This window comes from Ambystoma mexicanum, chromosome 6p, assembly GCF_040938575.1.
Source record: "Ambystoma mexicanum isolate Mex_15411 chromosome 6p, UKY_AmexF1_1, whole genome shotgun sequence".
Classification (NCBI taxonomy): domain Eukaryota; kingdom Metazoa; phylum Chordata; class Amphibia; order Caudata; family Ambystomatidae; genus Ambystoma; species Ambystoma mexicanum.
The window spans coordinates 6,733,957-6,758,810 of record NC_090935.1 but is presented as its reverse complement, the minus strand read 5'-3'; the positions used below and the strand labels follow the sequence as shown (position 1 = coordinate 6,758,810).

At 46.8% G+C, this 24,854-nt stretch overlaps 1 long non-coding RNA gene across 1 annotated transcript in view; it reads left to right on the top strand.

The window, feature by feature from the left end:
- The first annotated feature begins 1,675 nt into the window (after positions 1-1,675).
- The window catches only part of LOC138510860 (uncharacterized), a 57,273-nt gene continuing 34,094 nt past the window's right edge, over positions 1,676-24,854 (top strand). The window contains exon 1 of the long non-coding RNA XR_011280432.1: positions 1,676-1,748. This is a non-coding gene — a long non-coding RNA (uncharacterized lncRNA). The remainder of the gene's footprint in view (positions 1,749-24,854) is intronic.

Sequence of the window (24,854 nt, the reverse complement as noted above, 5' to 3'; positions counted from 1 at the left end):
GGCACCTGAATCTACCAGTGCATACCTGACCTGGGGGCGCTGCCTTGGTATATACGTGAATTCCCGAATCCTAATGTGCGTAGGGAGTACCTTGGGGTAACATTATTAATGTGGGGTGCTTTAGAAATGCAAATGGAAGACGTGGTAGAACTTGTCGGTTGTGCGATATAAGGTGATCTTGGGGAGTGCGCCTAGTATAGAAGTGAACAATGGATGGAATATTGTAGCACTACAGCAATCGTTATTGATCCTAGAACTATCGGGAAGAGGTTGCTGGGAAATGGTACTTTTTCCACCCCCGTGTACAGGGCTCTGTACCCTTCTGAGTATTGATTATCAAACAAATGAGAGACTTGAACCTGCAACCTTGCTACTGGTAAAACGCCTGTCCATCACCATTCAACTACTGGGACTCCCAATGAGAAACCTGGTCTGACCAATAGCGGATCAGGCTCTCCGCTGGAACATCATTATGCAAAGGCAATGGCAAACAACACAAATAAACAACTATGGACCATGGGGCAGCCCCTCATGGCCTTCACAACTCTCCCTCAAATAAACCGCTCTGGACCATGGGGCAGCCCCTCATGGTCTCCACAACTCACCCTCAAATAATCCGCTCTGGACCATGGGGCAGCCCCTCCACAACTCTCCCTCAAATAAACCGCTCTGGACCATGGGGCAGCCCCTCATGACCCCCACAACTCTCCCTCAAATAAACCGCTCTGGACCATGGGGCAGCCCCTCATGATCCCCACAACTCTCCCTCAAATAAATCTCTCTGGACCATGGGGCAGCCCCTCATGGCCACCACAACTCTCCCTCAAATAAACTGCTCTGGACCATGGGGCAGCCCCTCATGGCCCCTACAACTCTCCCTCAAATAAACCGCTCTGGAGCATGGGGCAGCCCCTCATGGCCCCCACAACTCTCCCTCATATAAACTGCTCTGGACCATGGGGCAGCCCCACCACAACTCTCCCTCAAATAAAGCGCTCTGGACCATGGGGCAGCCCCTAATGACCCTCACAACTCTCCCTCAAATAAACCGCTCTGCACCATGGGGCAGCCCCTCATAGCCCCCACAACTCTCCCTATCGTAATCCACATATTCCAGATGACAAGGTTTCCAGGCGACGCCCCCGCCCTGTGGAATCCCCCCCCCCCCCCGCTTCCAGGAGGCTTATTAACACCCCACTGCACTCTAGGATACCGGGTAAGAAGTTACTCTTCCCACAGAAGGTTATAAATGCCGTTAGGTGGTGTCTGTTGGTTAGGGCCTTGAAGCTGTCTCTGCACGACTTTGGGCTCTGCAAGACCCTTAACCAAAACTAAATATGTCTGGGCTCTGGATGGATGAGAATAGTGGAGGTACCGAAGATTCTTAATGTTTCAAATATGCTGCCTTTCTAAGCAATTTACAGTATGGAAAATAAATAATACATTGGTGTCCATTAAAGACAATTTGTTTCTGTATCATTGCAGTGAAGAATATACATTGTATAATGTGACTGAGCTCCGGGGGGTGAAGAGTCGGGATCAGCGCTGCTTTATCTCTTTACCTCTTTGTTCTGCAGCCTGGATCACTGCTCTCTCACGGATGCCTGCTGTGAAGATCTTGTCTCGGTTCTCAACCAAAAGCCATCTCTCCAAGACCTCCGCGTGGTCGGCAATCCCTGGACAGCGACTGCACATGAGAAGCTGCGCGAAGCAGCACAGAGGTCAGGCTGCAGAGTGTGGACTCACTGGTAAGAAGCTTCTCGACTCCTCATGTGGAAGGATTAAGTCATTCATGGTAACATCGAATCATTTCTTGGGCATTTACAGGTCCCAGTCCTAAATGCACGAGCAAGCACACTCCTTAAAGGAATGCTTAATCTAAGCATCTCCCTCTGCAACAAACACCAGCGTTTGCAAAGCCAGAGCAGGGCGAGTATAGGGCAAGAAAACTAGAAAGAGGCAACGCCTGTCTACTGATTGGCCAATGCCGGCCACATGTATAACGCTGATTATCCAGCGCTCTCTGCACAAGGCGTAACAGTGAATATTGTTCAAGCTTAGGCCGCACAAAAACAATGGGGTGCTGTTTGCAGACCCCCAAGTGAATGTCTATTAAGCAAGTTTCAATGTTTATCAGCAGCTGAATGAGCGCTTATGAAGCAGTAGTTCCAGAAATGCCTGCATTGCTCTTGAGAAAGTGTTCAGCAAGTCCCAGAAATGTTCCTTTTATTCTGAGAAGTAAATGCTGTTGGAGAGAATCTCTCCAGGGTCTGTTTTCAGCGCTGGTTAAATACCTCCCTGCTAGAGCCTTTCGGTCTTCTAGCTCCAACTCTCTGCAGATCAGATGCTTTTCTAAGCAGAGAGTGGGGAGTAGATTGCTCTCTTCGGCAGGAGCCTCATTCGGTTATGGCCTCTCTGCCCCTCTCAGACTTGAGCCGGATCTCCTTAAGTTTCAGAAGCTACCCAAGACCCTCCTTTTCTCTTCTTCCTTCCATCTCCCCTCCCTTTCTAATCCCCCCTCTGCCGCTTTGACTGGCTGCCTGGTCCCTTCTGAGTCCTACAAGGCACCAGGCCCTCCTCACCCAGTCTACCCCAGCACCCGCCCTAACCTGCACTTGCCCTTCTGGGCCCCCTTCCCCTGAACAACCTGGCACTGTGTGCTTCCCTACCAAGTCTGTCCTCCCCCATTCATCGCACTTAGCATGTGGTCCGCACCCCCGGCACCCTCTGGCAGTTGCCCACCAGGCCTACCCTTAGCGCTAGACCAGCCCATGGGGCCCTCTACTTCTCCTCCTCCCCTCTGCAGTTGTATGCCACCCTCTGGCCACACTTCTCTCCCACCTTAGCATTATCCCTTCTGCCCTGACTGGCACTTCCCTGCCCCCCCTTCCTCACTGCCCTCCCCCGTCCCCTGCACTTCTTGTTACTGCACTTGCATGATACGAATGACACAAGGCCTAGCAGGACCGTTATCATTGGTTCTCTCCCTTGCCATGCGCCTTTTTTTGTCTTGTGGCGCCTTGAAAGACCATTTGCTGTATAGGTGCATAAATAAAATAAATACATGAAAAAGAAGGCTGGTTCTGCAGGCTCTCCTGATGGAATGTTTATAGCCACAGCAGATCCTTTCATTACTCGATTGATCATGATGGGCGCAACACCAATGGGACAACTGAGCCAGCTCTGAAGGGATCTACAGGCAAGACAAAATGCAGATGATGAACCAAGTTGGGGCTTCACAATTGTTGGTTTTGGTGAATTTACTCTACCCCAATCTATCTACCCTTACCCACCCTGCACCCACGCTCTAAAATATCCAACCAACCCTATTCCCACTCTCTACAAACAAACACTCTCTACCCACACCCACCCTACCTCCACTCTCTCTACCCCCACTCTGTCTACCCTTACCCACCCTGCACCCACGCTCTAAAATATCCAACCAACCCTATTCCCACTCTCTACAGACAAACACTCTCTACCCACACCCACCCTACCACCACTCTCTCTATTCCACTCTGTCTACCCTACCCACCCTACCTCCACTCTTTCTACATCCCACCCACCCTACCCCAACTCCTTCTACCACCACCACCTACCCTACCCCCACACACACAACCCCCACACGCACAACCCCCACTCCTTCTACCCCACCCACCCAAACCCGATTCCCTCTACTCTCACCCACCTTACCCCCTCACCGACCCTACCCCCACTTTCTGTACCCCACCCACATTACTGAGTGACCAGATTTTCAATACGAAAAACCGTAACGGTCAACAATATAAAAGAAGGGCTCCCCCCCTCCAAGCCCATCCATCAGCCCTGCATACCCCCCTCCCAAACAGCCCATACATCCATCCCCACCTCCATCCCACAGTATTTCCAGCACTGCTCCTGCATATAACTTGCCAGTTTTGACTGTGGGTATAAGCATAAAACAAGGTTTGCTCTGATACATATCACAGACTTGCTGTTGTTTTGTTAAGCAACTTGTCTGGTGCAACAATCGGTTATTGTGTGAGGCTGGTATCTGTAAGTTTGGGGGTTTGAGCCCCTCCTGCCACAGCAACATTCTGAGTAAATATTGTTTATTTACTTTATAATTGTTGCCTACCATCCTTTCCCCCAAAGCCAGGACTGTCACCCTCTCTTTCCCCCAAAGCCAGGACTGTCACCCTCTCTTTCCCCAAAACCGGGACTGGGTTTTTAAAATAAAAAAAAAAAACTATTGGTATGGGGGGAATGAGGGCTAAATTCTGGGACTGTTCTGGCAAAACCGGGACATCTGGTCACCCTACACATTACCCAAGTCTCTCTACCCCCACCGACCCAGCCTACCAACTCTCTCTACCCCCACCCACTCTACCAACTCTTTCTACCTGCACCCACCATACAAACTCTCTCTATCCCCACCCACCCTACATTCACCCTCTACCAACCCAACCCACGCCCGATCTACTCCCACTCTCTCTACCCCCACCCATCTTACCTCTCCTACCTTCTCGCATCCTTCCTCTCACACTCTCGCTTTATTTCTTACACTCAAACTCTCCCCCTTTCTGGCTTATATTTCCTTTTGCTCATTATCGATAGCAAGCTCTATCCATAGCTTCGTCCCTTGCCCTTTTCTCGCTCCTTCTCATTCTCTTGCTCACCTCCTCCCCCCATTATCGCATCCAATCTTTCAGCGTTGCACTCTAGGGCCTATAAATGCAAAATGCAAAGAACAGCAGTAAATGCCAACACTATTTGCCTTGACAATGCTTGTTATTGGGCATGCAGAACTTCTATAGCTCAGAAAATGCATAATGCTGTTAGGCACCTCCTTCCCTGCGCAAGGAGACAAACAGACAACTACGGCATAGGAATCAGTTGTGCCCCACAGGCTGGTGGTTAAAAAAGTAATGCTACTTACCTATTGTGAAGTTTGGGATCAAGGCACTTTATAATCGAATGAATGAAGATGGATTAGGAGGCAATTGAATTGGGACTTTGGTAATTCGACCGTATAAAAAATGGTGCACCTTTAACAGCTGTAAAATTAAAAGTAAAATATTGTTTTTTGAATTTTCTTTTGATATACAATTGCTTTCATAATCGACAGTTCACACCAAAGGCTTCTCCTACAAAAAAGGGATTCATTTACTATTTTTGATTCTTCTGCTCCTCTGCTGCTGTGCTGTAATCTTACTCTCCTGAATTCATAATTGGGGTTCTGCTATAAATCGCTGGCAATTGCCCCTTCCTGATCCTTCAGCGAAGGTATGTGGGTTTCTGTTTCTTATCCGCCAACCAAGCCTGTCACATTCACATCCATCTTTCTTAGTTCTGTACAAAAGCTGAACTCTATTGTTGAGCGATCTGACTCCACTCCCACATTAGCGATAATGGGGGTCACATCTGCACACCTTATCACATCCCCCTTGGAAAATGTGCACTCTCCTCCTTGTACCCTGGTGCCCATAAACGCACAGAAGAGCAGTAAATGCCCAAACTATTGGCACTTGCAATGCTTGTTTTCTTTGCACCCTGGACATTGCCGTCCTGGATTTCTAATGGAAAAACCAGAACAGCGTGGGCTAAAATGTAGGCAGGCATGTCTGCTTCTCTAATGTAGGCAGGCATGTCTGCTTCTCTAATGTAGGCAGGCATGTCTGCTTCTCTACTGTAGGCAGGCATGTCTGCTTCTCTAATGTAGGCAGGCATGTCTGCTTCTCTAATGTAGGCAGGCATGTCTGCTTCTCTACTGTAGGCAGGCATGTCTGCTTCTCTAATGTAGGCAGGCATGTCTGCTTCTCTACTGTAGGCAGGCATGTCTGCTTCTCTAATGTAGGCAGGCATGTCTGCTTCTCTACTGTAGGCAGGCATGTCTGCTTCTCTACTGTAGGCAGGCATGTCTGCTTCTCTACTGTAGGCAGGCATGTCTGCTTCTCTAATGTAGGCAGGCATGTCTGCTTCTCTAATGTAGGCAGGCATGTCTGCTTCTCTACTGTAGGCAGGCATGTCTGCTTCTCTAATGTAGGCAGGCATGTCTGCTTCTCTACTGTAGGCAGGCATGTCTGCTTCTCTACTGTAGGCAGGCATGTCTGCTTCTCTAATGTAGGCAGGCATGTCTGCTTCTCTACTGTAGGCAGGCATGTCTGCTTCTAATATGTTATATGTGTGAGAAAAAGATGAGTAAATAAAATAAATCTAGACAAATAATGAGGCAACCCTACATTGTTCTCATCAGCAGGAAGGTGCCCTTTACTTTAGAGAATGTCATCACTCCCACGAGTCTAGCAGGGCAGAGCCTGCTGCAGTAATAGGTCAATTCACGAGGAACAACAAACACGTTCAAGCAGCCAGCACTTCAACCAGACTGGCTCCCAGGGCACACTTCTCCAGGACACCCGGGAAAGCAGGCGATGGAGCACCCGTAGCAATGAGGTGACAGGGCAAAGGGGGTAGAGATAGTTGGGACAGCTTGGGGCGGGGGGTGGACTGTCCAGGGGGGACAACCTGGGGGGAGGAGGAGCAGCCCAAAGAGTTGGGGTGCAACAAAGGGGGAGGGACAGCGGAAGGGAGGTGCGAAAGGAGGGACTAGAAAGGAACATATTACATTATTAAAAGACTGTTGACTGGCAACATGGGGGCAGTTCTGGGGGCCCCCCTGAGGCTCCATGTCCCCTTCAAACTTAAAGAGTTAAAAGGCCCTTACAATGCTCCTACCTTAGCTTAGACCATAATCCCCTGCCATAGCATTACCAAAGTGCAGCCTGTCACATGACCCATGCATGGAAACCTTTAACCCTTAATAGCCACATATCCTCATCTTGAAAAACAAAATCGCCCCTAACTGCCTCAGAACCAACGTTTCCAATGCCTGTTAACGCACGTGTTTGATACTTGGCAGAATACTTACCCTAGATAACTGTTAAACCCCCTCCAAGTCCCCCACACACACCCCAGGTCTGCAGTACTGCCATATTGCAAGTTACACAATCATGTTGCTCTTAATCTGCAAAAACCAACCTGTAGTTTGCTCCTGCACACAATCACTATGCTCATGCCTCCAATATATCCTGGAGCACAGGCGGCTGCAACGCCTGGTCACACATGGTTTTCCGAGGCCAGGCAGTAGGCACTGCAGGCCCCTGTGTGGGATGTAAATAAAGGAACGTTAGGTATGTTATGTTGATTAATACTGCCCATTGCTAACATTTGCATGGTCTCCAGGCGCCCACATGGCTCTGTAAGAAATAGGGCAGGGTAGGCTAGTGGGGGAAGAGGGATAGGATAGCGGTTGTGCTCTTCTGGTGTTGCTTGCAGAACCAGGAGACTCTGGCATCTGTGTATCTCGGCTTTCTGAATGTGCTTAGATTGTGTGCACTGGCTTGTTGTGTCCGGAGGGGTATGGGCGAGTGTCTGGGTGATTTGCTGTTTACGGTTGTTTGTTGTGGTGGATGTCTACTTTTGTGTGTAGTGTGACTGGCCGTTTTGGAAATGTGTGGTAATTGGGAGGTATGCAGGAGAAGAACAAGGAGCCGGGGTGGTTACTATAGTCGCACAATTCAAAGTGCACTTAGATTTCAACACAGTGACAAGATTCAAAGGGAAGCAGTTCCCTATTTAATCTAGTGGCTATACTCAAAAATGGAGCTGGATTGAAACATTTTGGCTGTACTAAATTCAGTACAGTAGCTGTACTCAACAATGGCTAACCGGCGTCTCTTTACATTGTTTTAACAGGCATGTTTGGTGAGTAATAAAGTTACATTTTGCTGGCCTCTGAGATGAAATACATCATTGGAGAACCTATTGGGAACTGTGTGGTTCATGGAGAATGTGGCTTTTCTACTGAACACCACATTGCAGTGTTTTCTCCAATTTCTTTTTGTCATAAAATTGAGTATGTCAGCTGTTGACCTTTAAATACCCTCTAAATGCCTTCACATCATAACGAGGAGGAGTGTCAAAGGACATCTGGGATCATACAATGAGGCTTTGTTTTAATTTCTGCATTTGAATTATTTATTGTGCATTTGTAAGGTTCTTATACATCAAGTAAATGTGTTTCAGGGAGGGAACATGGGAATGAAAATCAAATATAACATTGAAAGAGAGAGGCGGTCCTACTTGGCCTTGTGAGCATTCAGAACGTGCACGTGCAGAGAGAGGGACAAGGGATGATGGATGGGGTATGTGCTACGAGTTCCACAAAGGGAAGTGCGAGGGAGTAGGTTGCCAGCAGATGTTAAGTGCCTGTCAGAGATCAGTTGATAAGAGTGGTCAACTTCCAATACCATAAGTGCAGGCCTGTGATACAGCACAGACCCGTGGGTGCCCGAAGGCAAGTGCTGGGAGTGGACGCAGGCTGGAGGCGGTTGGGGTGGGAAGGCCAGGACCCAAAAGGACACATAAGGGCCCCGGTCACCAATCTCAGTGACTGGGATTTAGCAAGGGAGTGAGAGGGGGAGGAGGAGGTGAAAAGGAAAGTCTTGAGGAGCTTCTGGAATTTGTGGAGATCTGGCTCAAGACAGAGAGGAAGGGGGAGGTTGTTCCAGAGGAGGGAGCCAGCCGAGGAAAGAGATCGGCCACCAGCTCGCTGTTAAGAGAATTGCTTGATATGCAGAGAGTTGGCGCCGGAGGAGAATAAAGATCTGGTGGGAGAGTTTTGGTGAGACTTAGTCGTAGATAGCATGTTCTCTGGCCCCAGACAGCCTTAAGGATGATGCAGAGGGATTTGAATTCGATCCTTGCAGCAACCAGGAGCCAGTGGAGAGATTTTAGGGCTGGAGAGATGCTGTCCCTGGGCTAGAGGCCAAGGATAAGTCTCACAGCCCTATTCTGGATAAGCTGGCGGGGACGTGGAGAGGAAGAGGGTAGATTAAGGAAGAGGCTGTTGCAGTAGTCCAGCCCAGAAAGTACCAGAGCTCTAGAGACATTGAGCTTCTGCACACAATATTTAATTACACCCCAAAATAGCAGAAACCCAATGTGCTGGCGTGATGGGTAGCCGAGCGGCTGTCTGCGTCATCAGTAAAATGATCCCCTGGTTACCTGAACATGTGTACAGAAAGGGCAAAGCCTCAGGGTTAAAGAACTTACTGGAAAGTGTTTGTCACAGCTTGGCAATGGGACAGTGGGAGACGGAAGCCCAAGCAGTGCATGTGATGGGAGGACCCCCTACCGCTGCAACGTAAGGAGGAGCTATGATAATACATTCCTGCCCTCAACACCCTTACCTCGCACAAACAAGAGAGTCAACACCAAACCAATTGAAAATACAGAAAGACGGCCTTCCATCCAGCCAGGCACTCTCATGTTTCTTTGTTTACTAGTCATCATTTACAGGACAGACATTGAAATTAACATTAGACGTTAACTCTCCACCCCCCCCCCCCCCACCCAGCTCCCTTTGGAGCTTTGAAGACAAATGGTCTGGCAGCCCAGACTGTGAAAATAAAATGCCCCCCAATCTAATCTGTCCTTGCCTTTTGGTTTCAACCAGTAACTATTTCATAAGAATCCTGACTGAAAAAAAGGAAAATGGCCGTAGTCCTGCTTACTTTTCAGCACATGTCTATGCTTATTCCAGCTTCTCTCTCATGATCATCAATGGATTGAAAGTGTACAGTGCTTAATAACAATATTTTAGAGACTATTGTTCTTTTGGGGCTGTTGTGTTGTAGACCGCCATGTGCTCTCATTTAACCTTTTGTTACCAAAGTCCCACCTTCAGCTGTGACCACGGGCAGGATTTAGGTGCCAGCAAGTCAACAGCTAGGAACAATTTCTAAAAGTGACGCAAGACCACTCTGCTTTCCGTGAAGGATAAAAAGCTTGTGACCAATTCACGGCTCACCCAATCACCGAATCAATGTTTTAGTATGCATAGTTGGACGTTAAAGGGACGAGTGAGTCACCCGCTTGACGGTGGGTCAGGAAAAAGGATTTCACCACCATGCCCAGAGTCTGGGATAAAGTTATTTATTTTCTCCTCTGCCTTCTCTCGCCATTTCTGGCCCACTCCCCATTTTTCAACCCGCCACGTCCTTTTTCACTGCCATCCCTCCTCACCTCCTACCTGTATTTTTCGCATTTCTTAACGCTTACATAGCTTCCTACCTTCTCCGTCTTTCTTCTCCTCCTTTAACCTTCCGTTTTTCCCTGCCCCCTCTTTTCGCCACATACTAACCTCTTTAGCCAACCCCCAGTATTGAAGCCCCTTCTTTTTCATCTTGCCTTCATGCCCTCAGTCCCTTATTCCCTTACTTGCCCAGAAAGTGCCACAGTCCTTTGTTCCTTTCTCACGCCTCTTTCACGCTTTCCTCCTGACTAATCCTGATTTCAAAGAGTGATGTACCCGGCTCATAAACCCAAATAAGGAAACCCATAGCTGCGTGGTAGGGTCCCAGGACATGGCAAGACTTGAAGAAATTAAGGTGTTCACAGCTCACAGTGTGCTCAGAAAAGTACACAGACAGCAGAGATCCAGCACACGCAAAGCATCCAGCCATGACGAAGGTCTAGGGTGCTATACCGTCTCCCCCATCTCCACTGAATCAGTGCCCCAATGAGCATTTTCAGGATGTGTGTGCATTTAATATTAAAGCCTTTGTTTCCACCTGTTTTACTTAGGTTATAATGTCTTATCAGAGTCACTGATGCCCTCTGACAGGCTGCTCCAGGTCAAGTGAGTGGCAGCCCTTACTTTGTTCCTCTTCACCCCCAGTTAGTGAGTGTTTGTGTACCCCTGCCCTAAGGCCGATGGCCAAATCTGACCCCCCTGAATGTTTGTCAACCAGTGCTTGTCACAATCACAGTCCCTCATTTTTTCTCTCCATAGCCCTCGGGTACTCTCTCTGACCCTCTCTTACCCGAGACAGCCCGAGGCTAGCCCTGGGAACTGTCTTCAGGAAAAGTGACTGCCCCTTCTTCATAGTGAGCCGTGAACCCCCAGGGGTGTGGCGAATCCTGCATGATAGACTACGAGAGCTCAGTAACAAGTCTATGGTTGATGTTTGCATTCTTACCGCACACGCAGCAGTCCAGAGACTGGCGGGAGAAGGGCAGAAAGGCGGCCAGTCACAAATCACTGCTGAAAGTCACCCAAGAATACCCAAACTCTGCATGAAATAGCCGAAAATAGGCCAATAAGGAAAATCTCTCTGCAGTTGAGAAATGAAAGGCCAGGCTGACTTGCTTCATACAAAGCTGCTGATGGCAGCAAATCATGTTAGGGAACTCCTCATTGGCTAGTACTGCGAAGGAGTTTGGAAAAATAAATGTTAGTTAGTTGGCCATTTCATGCCATGGCATTACTGGTTGCTACCATCCAGAAATTCTCAGTTCAGAACCTCATTTCCCTTTCTCTTTTGTAACAATGGTTTTGGCAAATTTGTGGCTTAAGTCACAAAAATGTGCCAAAACTAAAAGTTGTGAATGGAATGTTTTATTGGAGAAAAGAAATGAAACAAACTAATCAGAGAGAGGAAAATGCAAATAATGCTTGAAAATCTATGATGGGGAAATACATGAAAATGAATAACATGTATGTGGGGAAAGAGAATGAAACAAACATGAGCAGATAGATGGGGCAAAAGAGGGAGAAAGGAAATGGGAAGGTATGAGGGGAAGGATCTGCCGCTCACCCCGGCACACCCAGTGCCAGAACATAAAGTGTTGCGTTACCATAGTCGGGTGCCACCATGTCAAAGGGATCTATTTGTTCCAGCCTTGAAATTGTATCCCTGCATGCTGAGACTTTTAGGCTGATGTCTATAATAGAAAGATCAGAACTGCAAGCCCCAGCATGCAAAGCGATATTGTCTAAAATCGAAGAGTGGACAACTGTGACTTCATGGCATGGTGTCAGTGTCATATAATCAGACTTTGCAGTTATTATTGCTCCCAATTCATCTACGGGAAATATGTCAAATCTTCCTGAGAAGCTCAAACGTTCAAGAAATGGTTGCCTTAATCTGCCTACCCATGGTAGAGGGAACATATCACAAATCTTGATTATTGGAGAAACATCTCTTATACCCTTAATTCTTGTCTTCTATCTTGTCTTAGTCCCTATTTCTTGCCTGTTGCATTTACTCAGATTCCTCAGGTCATGTAAGTCTAGATTTCAGAATCGTGTGTATTTCTTATTTTATTTTATTTGCATAGTGCTTTCACCAAAGCGTTGAAAAATATTAACAAACAGTAGTACAATTCCAGTTTTGATACATTTGGAGGCAATCGGCAGCAGGAGAATGTTTTTTACCAGTTGTTAGAGGGAGCAGATAATAGGTGAGTTTAAAGGTCAAATTGTATCAAGGTTTGGGAGGGTGACCTGCGTTCTACCAATTAAAGATTTTAAGTCCAATGAAGTGATGAGATCATTTCAAATGATGTTTCAGATAAAAATATCTCAAAGCAAGTCTTTTTTAATACATTTTATTGTCCTCAGAACATTTGATATTATCTCATCACTTTGTTGGACTTGAAATCTTCAATTGGTAGAGCGCAGGTCACCCTCCCAAACCTTGATACAATTTGTTAAACTAATCCAAACCTTGTGGGAAGTTTGTTGGGACCATGGGCAACTGCAGCCAACTTTGGGGGAAAGAAATTGCACAATATCCCACATGTTTATAGTGGAGACAAGCACAACTAATAGATCGTTCCCGCAACTCTCCTTTCTTCTAGTTTTAATGTCAGCTTGCAGAATGCAGAGAGAATGGAAAGAATGATTGGAGAGAGGAAGGAACAAGTATTGCAAAGGAACAGAAACGTGTGGTAGTACAAGAGGGTTTAGGAGCAGGATGTAGAACCGGATTCTGGGACCGCAACACACTGGAATCAGAACAGAGTGATATAAGTGAGGAAAGAAAGAGAGGGGCAAGACCACTAATACATACAAAGACAATAGTGAGTAAAAGGAGAAGAATTCAAGAATCAAAAGGAAGCAAAGACATAGCAAGCAGGAAAGAAGAGATTAAGGAGCGGGGGAGAGAAACGAGAAGACAAATCAATAAATTATAGACAGAACAGAATGGAAGAACGTGAGCGGTAGGGAGAACTAGGAGAAGGGCTGAGCAGTAGTCTATATGAGAAAAGACAAGAAAGTTAATACGTTTAGTAGCATAACAGTGAATATTAAATAAAGCATAGTAGGAGGGTCGGGCAATATTAGAAATGTGAAGGTGTACAGGAGGGATCAAAAATGACTCCTAGATTACGGGCAGATGAAGAGAATGGAAGAGACGAGGGGTCATAAAAGAGAGGAACAGAAGAAAATGTGAGTATCATTGGAGTAGAGACGGAATGATATATTATCGGAGGAGATGAGTAGAAAGAGGGGTACTATTAATTCTTCTTTTATAATATGCTTAGTATCAGAGATTAGTCACTGCATTGCTTCTGAGCTTTGGGAAGAGCACCAAGAACAGAACCTTGAGGAACTCAAAAGAGAAAAGGCCTGGGGGAATATGTGTTACTGGACCAAGTGACAGAATAAGAATGATTAGTGAGATAAGATTGAAACCATTTGGCGAAGTGAGGGCAAAAGAAGAACTAAATACAGCCGAGAGGATGGGTAGAATAAGAGCAGAGGAGAGCTTAGATGGGCAGTGAGGAGAGCTTAGATGGGCAGTGAGGAGAGCTTAGATGGGCAGTGAGGAGAGCCATGCAGGAGAGCAGCCTAGGTGGAGTGAGAGTGGCAAAATTTAGAACAAAGTGGTGGGTGAAGCGAATGAAGATTAAGGTCGGGAGAGACTTCGAGAATAAACAGCACACTACAAGAGCTACTTTTGACTGCGAGGTAAGTGGGCTAGACGAGGGGGTAGGGGTGAGGAAAACGATGTAACATAGATTCACATTAGGGATTCTACCTGCTGAGTGTTGGGGAATCAGTCTGGTGGGCTATGGATCTATTGGTATTTGGTTAACAGAACTTCAGAACTGAACATCATAAGCATATCTTTCACTAATCAGTTGTTGCCCTCTAAAAATAAAGGGGCTTAGGTGAATTTATGTACAGGTGCAGCATTTGTTAGACTTCACATGCCCGCAAACAAGCACAGCAATATCAAATAACCATTATCATGCATGTCTCTTCAATATCTTCACAATGGATATGTATTTAGGCATACTAATGTCATCTACACTCATGTCCCAATTTGTGAACATTTTCAGATCAGCTCTCATTTTAAAGCGCAGTTTTGGGCAGGCCCTCTTTGTGCAACTGTCTTGCTCCTCCAGTTTGGGGTCCGCTGTTCTCCCTTCCACTCCCTAGTGAATATCGACCTCTGAACATTCTGCCATGCTGTTCTTTTTGTCCTCTTCTGCCCTTCTTTGAATCAGAGGCACTGTGGAGGCGCTCGCTGTAAGTGGTCTGCTACACATTGCTAATGGTTTTGCTACTTTCTGACATCCAGGCATAGGGGAGGCACTCGCTATAAGCGGTATGCCACTCTGTGATAATAATTGTTTTCTCTTTCTTTCTTTCTTTCTTTCTTTCTTTCTTTCTTTCTTTCTTTCTTTCTTTCTTTCTTTCTTTCTTTCTTTCTTTCTTTCTTTCTTTCTTTCTTTCTTTCTTTCTTTCTTTCTTTCTTTCTTTCTTTCTTTCTCTCTTTCTCTCTTTCCTTCTTTCCCCATAGCTTTGTTTCTATATATCTAAGCTAAAATCCACACAGAACATGCACCACTCCAATTCTAGAAAGAGACAGTGTGTTCAGCGTTTTGCCCACAGTCGCACACATTGTCATGGGCATTAGTCTGGGATAAGTAGTATGACACCTCAGGGACATGAGCTGATACTCTGCAATGAAGGAGAGTAGAGGCATATGCTGGGCATATCCAAATAGAGATCCTTGTATATCAGAATGCTTTTATGATGGGTTACTCATATAGTCTGCATTAGCATCGTCTATAGTTTTCCTCTATGGTTTCTATAAAAGTGCATTTTCAAATGACTCTTCCTTTGCCAATGCCAATGGCCACTACATGCTTAATGCTCAGCCTACAACTCGTTTTTCCTTTAATAAACAAACGTACATATTGGCTTTATCCGTGCATGGCTGTAAACATGTATTTCCTATATTGCTTATACTAATTTGCTCTGCAAAAGTTAATGTTTGTGCTGTAGCACACTGAGGAAATGTAAGACAATTTGAGAGACTGGTTAATATAAGATAAAAATGAGACAAAAGTAAAGACCCATAAAAGCAGGAAGAAACACCAATCCAAACGAAATTTAGGTGAAAGGGGGAGCGGGTAGATGGGTAAAACTTCACTTTGCAAGGTACTGACCATTTAGTTCTCTGCACAAAGAAATCACACACTTTCTTACATGCTAAGAGTCAGTTATCAGTAGTCAATGGCTAGTGCACATTTTGAGGTCTGGGAAAAGCAACAAGTAAGAGACTAGCTGTGATTCTGGAAATTCCTTTTAGAGGCACAGGGCCTCCTAGTCCTTGTCCTACCACTTCTCTGTGTGTTTTCTGCCACTGAGTCCACATTCTGCGTTATGGGTGTCTGGGTGAAGGGAATGGGCTGAATACCTGTGAGCCTGATTGGCTGTCTGCCTGCATGAATGCACTTGTAAATGATAGGCTGCTGAGCCTGGCTCAACCTGAGTGAATGGAGACCAAATGTGTATAACAGGGGACCTCTCACTCACCAATGTGTTCTGACGCTGAAACTGAAACCTGAAACCTGAAGCTTGAATCCTGGATCCAGTTGGAGGAAGGAGTCTGCAGCTGCATTTCTTCAAGGAATCCAAAGACTGCTGAGCTTATCCAGGAACGGAATCAAGAGAGGACCTGGATAGGAGATCTCCTCCCGAGCTAGGTTGGGCCATCGTGCAGCTACTATTCTTCATGGGAAGTACCCTGGAAGCCAGACCTGTGTGCCTGCCACCTGGACATGGGTCTTTGTGAGTCCAGAAGAGTATTGCTTGGACATATTGAATCGGAGAAGTCCAGTTGTGTTGCCCGGGGTCCGACTGGAAGTCAGATTGCTGTATACCACCCCGAAGAGTCCTTCAAGTGACATCCCTGACATGACATCTGACCACTGTTTCCCTCCGATGAAGATTCCAGTTCTCTGTGTGCAGAAGAACGTCTGCTGGTGGGTTTCCACCACCAAAATCGGAAAGAAGACATCCCCAGGGTCCAGCCTTGGAGATGGTCAATAGTTCAGTCCAGTGGCCGAGTCCAGGTCACCAGAAGCCATTCAGAGCTCTGTGCTGCGGCTGCAGCACCGAAGATCCAAAAGTCGGTGAACTGCAAAATCCTGAAAACCAACACCTACTTCTGCAACTGCACCCGTCACCACCGATAGACATCCCAGGTCCCCATGGGTCTTATCTTCTTCAAGCAGTCCTTTTCGGAGTGCACAGCAAGTTTTAACTTCCTAGGCCTTACACGAGTGAAGTAATCCCCGTCGAAAGGAGGCCACCTCGAAGACCGAAACTGTTGCCTTTTTCCAAAAGTACTTGGTTCCTCTTTTTCTCTTCACCTCGGCATCCCAGCGACGCCTTGCAAAGGCGGTCCATCTTTCAAGGGTCCCGTCGAGTGAAGCCAAGAAACTCTGTCACTTCGCCTACCAAGGCACCAAAGGTACGGTGACGAGGAAAAGCATCCTCCAGCCTCAGGAGTCGTCCAAGTGTCCCAGATTCATCTTGGATCCTATTCTCCTACGGCATCTCAGGTACATTGGGGTGGATAAACCTGTAGAAAGAAAGCAGAGCATTTTTTAACGTGTTTAGACTGGGCTCTAAAAAGGAAAGATAAGTTACTCCCTAACCTTTCCATTACAGATTGCCCAGGTGGGGGGAGCCTCACACAGTATTACTATTTGAGACTCATGAAAGTATACTGCCTATGTTCTGAAACTAACCTGCCTTTCTACCTTGATCTATGAAAGTTCACCTTACTTAAAAATTCACACGCCTGTTTGAAACTGTCAGCAGTTGGTGATTTTTACTGAATTTTAATTACTGTGGTCCCACTTAGAGTGTATATATATATTTCTGAGGCTTGTGGAATCTGCTTAGATCACATGCTGTGCATAGGCCGACATCTAGTGGAAGCTGCGGAGTATTACAGTTTGTTTTTCGAAAGTCGAAAATGGGCGTCGACACAGGGCGTGCCAGTAATACTATCCCTAGTGTGACGTCCACTGTACCCATGATCCCTCACGCGTCTAGGATCCCCAGATTGTTTTTTTCCGCCATTCTGGTCGGAAGCACTTCATCGGAGTTCCCTGGCTTTGCCTTATTTTCAACAAAAATTAATTCTAAATTGCCCCGTTTTGTCACCCTTCGTCGATCAACATCACGACGCCGAACCGGGGAGAAGATCAACGTCGAATACCGACGGATTGGGCCTTGAGGCTTCCGCCTCGGCTCGGGCCTGGGCCGCTGGCCTCGGCCCTACAAGTAGGGAGAGTGGGGGGTGGTACACTTCCACACTCGGCTATATAGATATTATATATATAGACACCTTATTACCTACATACACTTGCCCGCTGCCCACAGGTGCGTATGGAGGGTACGCCCTTTCAGTTTTGCCCCAAGTGTAATAAAAAATACCCTTGGGTAGATAAGCACGCTACGTGCAATCTTTGCCTACCCAGAGACCACCCCGAAGCGGGTTGCAAGGCCTGTAGTAGGTTTAAGCCCAAAACTCTCAAGGACCGCTCCACCAAGCGTTGGGCCCACCACGCCAAGCTAGCAGCTATGGAGGCGGAGGGTACCTTCAGCGACGGCAGCGACGCCGAACTTTCGGACGGCGAGGGCACCAAGGCGTCGAAAGACAGCCGAACGCACGTCCCCGGCCTCGGAAGGTCGTCCGTCCCGGCGACTATGGGGAAGTCCCCCGGCGACAAAAGCGTTACACATACACACGCTAAACACAAAAAATCCACCCGAGATTCGACGTCGTCGAAACCTCGGAAAGAGGCACAGAAGGAGCGGTCCGAAAGGACGTCCCCTGGGCGCTCCCGGTCGAGGTCGCCGCATGACGTCAGGCAAGCCTCCACACTTGCACATAGTGCCTCGCCCATTAACATCACGGAAGATCACTCGTCCGGAGACGAACACGACTTCCATCACCAGCCTGCACCCCAGGGAAAGGGTACACCACTTGGGAGTAAAGAGGGCCCAGTTTCGAAGGCTACTTCGAAGGACAGGGATTCCACCTCCGATTCTCGACGCCAGGCGTCGAAAGATAAGGGAAATGGCAAACACACTTCCACCCACGGGGCAGGGGGTAAACAGCAAGGGAAACAACCCTTGCAATCCTCCACAACAAAAGAACTGACTTCCCCGTTCAAGTCTTCTCAGGGCCTGTCCATAGAAAGTCCCAGCAAGGTCACCCCAAGCTCCAAACTCTGGTCATGCGAGGACATTGACAGAGTAATGTCAAGGATGTCTTCCTTGGCGAATTTTTTCGAGAGACACCCTGAACAACTCCTAGCTTTAAACCCTCAGGAAGATTCTCCCTCAGGGTCAAGGGACCCTATCCCCTCAAATAAAAGACCCCGGGTCGAGACACCATTTAGGCCTTTAGACCCTATCGAGGTCCAACCCTATTCTTACCTCTTCCCTACAGACCAAGGAAACTCTTCCCTTATAGAAGGTCAGGAAATTGACACGCCAGAAGATCCTGCAGGATCAGATTATTACGGCGAAGACGAAGACGAGGATGAGCCAGAAAATAGCCCTGATATTTTCAGAATGGACTCACCAGTCGAAAGGGAAGCCCCAGTGTCTGATTCCCCAATAGATAATCAGCCCCTCCTGAATGAACTGCTCTTTCGGGCAGCTAACCACTTCCACATAGACACACAAGGTGTCCAGGAAGAAAGGGACTTTGCGGAAGAACTAATAGGGGAAAGGAAGCCAGTAGCCCAAACCATTCCCATCCTAAAATCTGTTCAACGCAGAATAGCTCCATCCCTTGTCAACCCAAACCTGACAAGACCTGTAAATCCGAGAGTGGAGAAGCTGTTTAAAGCAGCCCAGTCGGACCCCCTATATATTAGAGGTCAACTTAAGCCAGACTCTCTAGTAGTAACCAACACCCGCAAAAGAGCTGGTACACCTTTATCTTCCTCTGAGGCTCCCCCCGACAAAGAAAGTAAAAAACTTTATGGTTTTGGCAGGAAAGTAGCTTCCACGGCAGCCTACCAAGCCAGAATCGCGAATTCCACCACACTGTTGGCTAGCTACAACTGTCACCAGTGGGAAGAAGTGGCAGCACTAATAGATTCTGCTCCCGAACCCCTTAAAAGCCAGCTAGCTCGCATTTCTGCGGAAGGTAGGAACGTCTCAGGCTGCATTGTAAAAGCAACTCTGGACGCCGCTGACAATGCGGGTAGACTTATAGCAGAAGGGACTGTCATCAAGAGGCATGCTTGGTTGAGGCAGTCGGGATTCAAAGCAGAAACACAAGCTGCGCTCTTAGACAAACCAGTGGAAAGTGATCTCCTGTTTGGGAAGGCAGTCGAGGACGCTCTAAAGAACGCTAAGGAAGAATTCGACACCCTCAAATCCCTTGGCCAGTTAACTACCAAACCACCTAACCAAAGAGGGAATGGCAATTTTCGTCGCCCCCGCGGCCAAAATTCCAATAGAGGAAATAGCTACTCCCACACCCAGGGTACACAGTGGAACACCAGCTCACAACAGTCTACCCAGGCGTATGGTAGGGGTAGTAAAAGAGGACGTGGTAGAGGCAGAGGCAGCCCCAGTAAAGGAGGAGGCACGCCTCCACCAAAGCAGTGACGCTCAGTTCAGGGTCCCTTCCCATGCAACCCCAGTAGGGGGACGAATATCAAGTTTCACCCAGGCATGGGAAGGGATAACATCCGACAGATGGGTGCTGTCAACAGTATCCAATGGGTACTGCATAGAACTACTGCAACGTCCCCTAAACCATCCTCCAAGACAAAAAGTCCACTCTTTACAACATCAGAAGATCCTCCTCGAGGAGATCGCCATTCTGCTAGAAAAGGACGCGATAGAACTCGTCCCGGGACACCAGGTAAACAAGGGTATCTATTCAACTTACTTCCTTGTGCCAAAGAAAGATTTAACAATGCGCCCAGTTTTGGACTTACGGCCTGCCAACAAGTATGTCAAGCCCCAAAAATTCAGTATGACCACACTACAAGAGGTAATCCCACTCCTAAAAAAGGGGGATTACATGGCAACCTTGGATATGAAAGATGCCTATTTTCATATTTCCATGCTCCCGGCGCACAGAAAATACTTGCGCTTCAAGGTGGACAGTCGCCACTACTAATTCAAGGTACTGCCCTTCGGGATAGCTTCAGCACCAAGGGTATTCACCAAGGTACTGGCGGTGGCAGCTGCACACCTACGCAGGGAGGCAATCCCAGTGTACCCTTATCTGGACGACTGGCTCATAACGGGGGAAACCCCAGGAATCTGCAGGTCAAACATTCAGAGGACCATCGACCTCCTCCACGAATTAGGCTTCTCCATCAACGAGAAAAAGTCAAGTCTGGTGCCAAGCACCTCAAAACAGTTTCTTGGAGCCATCCTAGATACTCAGAAAGGATTGACCTTCCCTTCGGAAGAAAGAATTCGGAACATACTTCTGCAAATTCCGCATTATCAGTCAGGTCAACAGATAACAGTACGCAAAGCTATGCGGTTACTGGGCATGATGGCGTCATGCATTTACCTGGTCCCCCACGCGCGTCTGCGCATGCGTCCCATGCAGGAATGGTTGGCGAAACAGTGGTCTCAGGCAAGTGGTCAGTGGGACGATCTAGTGGTCGTTTCGCCAACACTCGTACAGAACCTACACTGGTGGACAAGAGAGAATCTCGCAAAGGGGAAACCCTTTTACGATCCCGAAGTACAGGCAGTGGTGACTACAGATGCATGCCTGACGGGGTGGGGAGCTCACCATCTCCACCACACAGCTCAGGGTCTCTGGTCTCACTCAGTAGCCAAGAACCACATCAATCTGCTAGAGCTTCTGGCAGTATTCCGAGCGCTGCAGGCGTTCGAGCCCCATCTACTAAACTTGTCGGTGCAGATCAGGACGGACAGCACGACAGCCATGTTCTATCTGAACAAGCAAGGAGGGACTCGTTCGCCAAATCTGTCCAAGCTTGCCCAGAAAATATGGATATGGGCACTCAGACGGAACATCTTCCTGTCATCGCAACATGTTCCAGGGGAGCTCAATTCCCTAGCGGATGCTCTAAGCAGAGACTCCCTCCCAGAAGAACACGAATGGGTCCTTCACAAAGACGTAGTAGAAGATCTCTTCTCTCAGTGGGGTTTCCCCACTATAGACCTATTCGCCACAAGCGAAAACAAACAATGCCCAGGATTTGCATCCAGGTTCCCCCAACCGGACTCCCAGGGGAATGCCCTGTGGATGAACTGGTCAGGGATGTTTGCGTACGCTTTCCCACCAACTCCTCTCATCAGGAAGGTGGTGTACAAGATGAACAAGGAATCGATGACGCTCATCCTAGTTGCTCCCATGTGGGCGAGACAACCATAGTTTCCACACCTACGCAGGATGGCGGTGTGCGAGCCCATCAGACTCCCAGCCTGGTACAACCTTCTGTCCCAGCAACAAGGTCAAACAGTGCATCAGGAACCCAACTCTATGAACCTAGCAGCATGGCTCCTGAAGTCATAGAGTTTGGACATCTCAAATTACCACAGAGGTGTATGGACATTCTAAAAGAGTCCAGGAAACCAAATACTAGGCACTGTTACTTTGACAAGTGGAAAAGATTCGTTATCTGGTGCCAGAGTAAACAAATCAACCCGGTTGATTGCACTCCTTCCAACGTTGTAACATACATGCTCCACCTGCTGGATGCAGGGTTGGTTTTTAACTCTCTGAAAGTACACCTGGCAGCCCTCTCAGCCTACACCACATCCCATAACAAGGTTTCGTGGTGGAAAGTACCAGTGGTTAAAGCCTTCATGGAAGGAGTAAAGAGACTTCACCCTCCTATCTCGAACCCACCGCCAGGATGGGATCTCAATGTGGTGCTATCTAAGCTCATGGGCCCCCCCTTCGAACCCATGCATAAAAGTAGTCTCAAACACCTGACTTATAAAACGGCCTTCTTAGTAGCCATTACCTCCATAAGAAGGGTCAGTGAAATTCAGGCTCTGTCAGTGCAGGATCCTTTCTTTACTATCCACAAGGACAAACTGGTTTTACGCACACACCCTAGGTTCTCACCAAAATTCATATCCAAGTTCCACGTAAACCAGTCCATCGAGCTTCCGGCTTTCTTCCAAAACCCACAAAGCTCGGCTGAGGTGAAACTACACACCCTAGATGTGCGTAGGGCGGTCCTATACTATGTAAATAAAACCAGACCGCTAAGGAAAACAGATCAACTGTTTGTCTCCGTAGCTACAGGCAGAGAGGGAGATCGCGTCTCTAAGGGCGCTATCTGAAAGTGGATTATCAACTGTATACAGCTGTGTTACTCTCTTGCTAAAAAGACTCTGCCTTTTACGCCAAGGGCCCACTCTACTAGAGGCATTGGGGCCACTCTGGCTTTCATTGCAAATGTTCCCCTCGACACCATTTGCAAAGCGGCTACTTGGAGCTCTATTCACACTTTTACTCAGCATTACTGCATTGACACTCATTCCAAGACAGATACACAAGTGGGACAAGCGGTTCTAAAACACCTGTTTGCTCATGACCCTTCTCACATCCCACCTCCTTCTTCTGGTACTGCTCGCTAATCTATGCACAGCATGTGATCTAAGCAGATTCCACAAGCCTCAGAAGGGATACATTACTCACCGTAATCGTATTTCTGATGCTTGTATCTGCTTAGATTCACATGCGACCCACCCTTCCTCCCCTCCGAGAGAAGGCGCATGGTTGCTTGTAGTCTTACCTTTCTTTCTATCTGCTTGGAATATCTGTACTCACGCTACTCCTCATGCTACCTCATGTCAGGAAAAACACAATCTGGGGATCCTAGACGCGTGAGGGATCATGGGTACAGTGGACGTCACACTAGGGATAGTATTACTGGCACGCCCTGTGTCGACGCCCATTTTCGACTTTCGAAAAACAAACTGTAATACTCTGCAGCTTCCACTAGATGTCGGCCTATGCACAGCATGTGAATCTAAGCAGATACAAGCATCAGAAATACGATTACGGTGAGTAATGTATCCCATATATATATATATACATATATATATATATATATTGAAACAAAAGCAAACAAAGACCGGAGAGTCTTGTTTTCTTAGAAGCTGCACTCCCATCCAGTTTCGAAATCCAATAGTATTCAGCATTAGTTGCCCAACGAGGAATTCAATCATAGAGAACCAACAGCAGTAAACTGCACAGCAAAGGTTTGCATTAAAAGTTCAGCTTCATTAGAAAAAATAGCAGTAAAAAGCGGCTTCCCAGTAGCAAAAGGAGGCTAACTGACGCATTTTGCCACACTCCTGTGGCTTGCTCACAGCAACTCCGCCCTGTTGTGGGAACTCATTTAACCCATGACACTACAGCAGACATAGAAAAGGTGACTTATAGAGATGCTATTTTTGCATTCGGCCATCTTTAAAGGTGCAAAAAAAATAGGTTGCAAAGTGCAAGTATATCACAGTATCAACATAGAAGAAATTCAATCCAACACTAGCAAATTTCACAGAAAGGTATCTAATACATACAATCTCTATTCTGTAGAAGTATTATAATAGTTTACAAAATCAGAGTTTCAATGTTATCAACATAATTGATCGAGCAATAGAAGAATTATGATGGTTAGCCTAATAGCGCTGTATGTGCTAAAATCAAATTTGCGTAGCCAACTACACGTAGTTTAAATCCATGCGGGAGACCAAAAAGCTGACATGTAAAGGTGCTTGGCAATGGTATGGCATTATGTAGTTCTATATAAATAAAACAATGGTTAAAGTGCTAAAGCGTAGTGCAAAACATTCATAGCAGCATGGTTAGATGAGCAGAGTATTACATCTCCATCATCTATTAAAGTGCAAGTGCCTTATAATTAATAAAACCAATATTTCTACATAGCATATCATTACCCCCGCTATCTTTTCAAGTCGTATATTACTGATCAGCATAGCCTGAATAATGGTGTTATATTATAGGGTCTCGCACTGGATAGAATTACCATATCCGTTATAGGAAGAATATCTATATGATCTTAGAATTTGGAATTACTAATCTAAAATTCATGAAAATGAAATAAATATTCATGACCACCATGCAAAAGATAGTATTTCAATCCTCCAAAACTCGAATATTCTTATGTGACCACAGTCGGATCTCTATGTTTCAACAATTATTGGCTGATACAGCAAACAACATAGGAATGCATCTCGAATTGAAAGTACAATTATTACTTATGTATGTGTGTGTCATATAAAGAATTCAACCCTCAAAGACCAACGGAAAGAAGGGCAGGAAATCACAAACAATTTTAGGAAAAAGAAGCCGTCCACAAGAAAATTTCAAGAATGGCCAACAAAGCATTCCTCATTCCAATGGATTACGGAGACCAAGCTATATAGAGAATAAGGGTACATACAGAGAGCAATTTTAACTCTCACATCCAAAAAGACGATGGACTCTTCACTATGTTGTTCAGTGAATTGTAAGTCCAATTTATTGATATTGAGGAATTTAACAAAACTCTTTCCAAGATTGAGCTGTACCGTTCCATACAATAAATAGATTGTCTATGTAGCGTAGCCACAAAATAATTTTGTCAGTGAAAGTCTCATTTCCTTCGGCCCATACCACAGTTTTTTCCCACTTCCCCATTATAAGATTTGCGTAAGCCGGGGCAAATGTGGTACCCAT